Source organism: Colobus angolensis, unplaced genomic scaffold (assembly GCF_000951035.1).
Source record: "Colobus angolensis palliatus isolate OR3802 unplaced genomic scaffold, Cang.pa_1.0 Scaffold250, whole genome shotgun sequence".
NCBI lineage: Eukaryota > Metazoa > Chordata > Mammalia > Primates > Cercopithecidae > Colobus > Colobus angolensis.
In genome coordinates, this window is record NW_012115711.1 from 907406 (window position 1) to 910814 (window position 3409).

Genomic DNA, 3409 nt, shown 5'->3' on the forward strand with positions numbered 1-3409 from the left:
TCAAGGAACATCTGTATTTGCCCTTGACAGGGAGGAGATAAATAGGGCAGAAGCTAAAGAATGATGAGGAATTGAGTCAGTGCTTTTATTTTTAAATATCTTTATTGAGGTATAATTGCAATGCATAAAATTCACCTACTTTAAGTATACAATTAAATTAATTTTAGCAGGCTTACAGAGTCATATGATCATCACTACAATCCTCTTTTGGAACATCTCTACCACCCCCAAAACATGCCTTGTAGTCCCTCTCTATCACACCAGACAGCCATTAAACTACTTTCTGTCTGTGGATTTGCCTTTTAGATAGGAGAATTTCATATAAATGACATCATACAATGTGTGTTCTTTTATGCTTTGTTTCTTTCACCAAGCATAATGTTTTTGAGGTTGAGGTTTAGTCATGGTGTATCATATATCAGTACTTTATTGTTTTTAATTGCTGAATGGTATTTTATTTAATAAATACACCATATTTTGCTTAACTGCACTCACTGGTTGAATGACATTTGGGTTGTTTCCACCTTTTGGATATCATAAATAATGTTGTTATAACCACCCAAGTACAAGTCTTTGTGTGGACATATATTTCCATTTCTCTTGCTGGGTCACATGGTAAATTTAATTTTGACTTTTTAAGAAACAATGGCAAAGGATTTTTTTTTTTTAAAGTTTCAAGAGACTTAGGCTGGGTGCGGTGGCTCAATCCTGTAATCCCAACACTTTGGGGGGCCGAGGAGGGTGGATCACGTGCAGTGGCTCAATCCTGTAATCCCAGCACTTTGCCGGGGAGGGTGGATCACGAGGTCAGGAGTTCAAGACCAACCTGGCCAAGATGGTGAAACCCCATCTCTACTAAAAATACAAAAAAAATTAGCCAGGCATGGTGGCGGGCGCCTGTAATCTCAGCTGCTAGGGAGGCTGAGGGAGAGAATTGCTTGAACCCAGGAGGTAGAGGTTGCAGTGAGCTGAGATCCCACCACTGCACTCCAGCCTGGGCAACAGAGAGAGACTTCGTCTAAAAAAAAAAAAGAAAAGATTCAAGAGACTTGAACATGTTTGAAGGCCACATCAGAGAAAGGAAAAGGCTGAAGATACAGAAGGGAGGGAGAGAGGGAACTCAGAGATCAAGTTTCCTGAGAAAGTAGAAGGGAATGGGGCACAGAATTCAGGTGGAAGGATTAGTCAACAAGAAAAGGAGCACCTCTTCCCTTGGGATAGGAGGGAAAGAGCAAAGAGTAGTCAAGTAGGGATGCTCAGGAGTTTGTATGTACTCCATGTCAAGGAGTAGAAGACATTGTTGTCTGAAGTCTTCTCTTTTCAATTCGTAGGAGATGAGGTCATCTGCTCAGAGTGAAGGTAAAGTAGAATTGTGGGAACGCTGAGGAGGATGGGAGTTTGGCAGAGCAACCATGAAGATTTGGAGAACTGACTGGGAAACAAGATTGCCAGAGAGCATAGAGGACCCGGTAGAAGTTGGGGAATGTGAGTTTTTAGTGGCTCCCGACAGAGCAATTTATGGGCCTAGGATTGACACAGAGAAGATGGAAGGTATTTTCATCTGCTGTTGGGGCTGTGATGGAAATCTGAGCTGTGTTATGTCATGTCATCCTTGGTTCCTGACCCTGCCTGGTTCTCCAGGCCTCTCACGGATCCCCTGGATTACCTGACACCCCTTTCTCTTAGTCAGGATAGGCTGGCTTATGCTTTGAATAATAATATTTTATCTTATTTTACTTTTTTGAGACAGGGTGTCATGCTGTCTCCCAGGCTGGAGTGCAGTGGTGTGATGATGATTCAGAGCAGCCTTGACCTCCCCAGGTTCAGGTGATCCTTCCACCTCAGCCTCCCAAGTAAGTAGCTGGGACTGCAGGTGCACACCAACACGCCCAGCTAATTTTTGTATTTTTTGTAGAGACAGGGTTTTGCCATGTTGCCCAGGCTGATCTTGAACTTCTGGGCCATCTGCCCATCTTGGCCTCCCAAAGTGCTGGGATTACAAACATAAGCCGCTGTGCCTGGTCAATAAGTTTAAAAGCCCAAATCTCAATGACTTCACACACACAAGTTTATTTCTTGCTTACTCAAAATGTACTGCAGGTCTGAACAGCTCGATTCCAAGATGTAACTAAGGTATTCAGGCTGATGGAAGCTCCATCATCTTGTGGCTATCTCATCTAGTACCCGAGGCCTTTATGAATGTCATAGCAGAGGAAGAGAGTGCAGGAGGGTTGAGCACCAGTTCTCTGGCTCATTGGCCAAAGCTAGTGACATGGCCTCATCTTCCTCTAAGAGGACTGGGAAATTCAGCAAACAGTAATTGACTCTACCACATCTTTTAAGAATTGTATTTTCTGCTACAGTTAACCAGAGTCACTGCTGTTGCTTTCATTCAAGAACTCTGACTAGCAAAGGATATGGAGGTGAGAATATTTAAAGATATATATCTTCAATTTTTTCTGCTTACAAAAGTGATACATACATGTTATAAAAATTTGAACATGGCCGGGCGCAGTGGCTCACGCCTGTAATCCCAGCACTTTGGGAGGCCAGGGTGGGCAGATCATGAGGTCAGGAGTTCGAGACCAGCCTGGCCAACATGGCGAAACCCCGTGTCTACTAAAAATACAAAAATTAGCCAGGCGTGGTGGTGAGCACCTGTAATGCCAGCTACTCAGGAGGCTGAGGCAGGAAAATCGCTTGAACTCATAAGGCAAAATTTGCAGTGAGCCAAGATCACACCACGCATTCCAGCCTGGGCAACAGAGTGAGACTCTGTCTCAAAAAAAAAAAAAAAGAGAATGTTACATAAATATTCAATGTAGAAAGTGAAAAACCCCTCATAATCCCACACTTCCTAGATAAATATGTATTTGATATACATCTGGTATATATTTATATATATAACTATATGCTTACATAGTTATATGCATTACATATATTACATATACTATATACATAACTATATATTTGTTAATATATTTTTCTTTATATCCCACTAATAGGAAATACATTTTTATCAAAAATAGGATCACACGATAGCTATTGTTTTGCAATTTCCTTTTGCACTTAATACTATACTTTGATATCTTTCAAAGATATGTAGATGTGTAATTTTCTTTTCTTGCTTTTTTTTTTTTTTTGAGATGGAGTCTTGCCTTGTTGCCCAGGCTGGAGTGCAATGGCACGATCTTGGTTCACTGCAACCTCTGCCTCCTGGGTTCAAATGATTCTCCTGCCTCAGCCTCCCGTGTAGCTGGGATTACAGTTTCCTGCCACCATGCCCAGCTAATTTTTGCATTTTTAGTAGAGACAGGGTTTCACTATGTTGGCCAGTCTGGCCTCGAACTCCTGATCTCATGATCCGCCCACCTCGGCCTCCCAAAGTGCTGGGATTACAGGCGTGAGC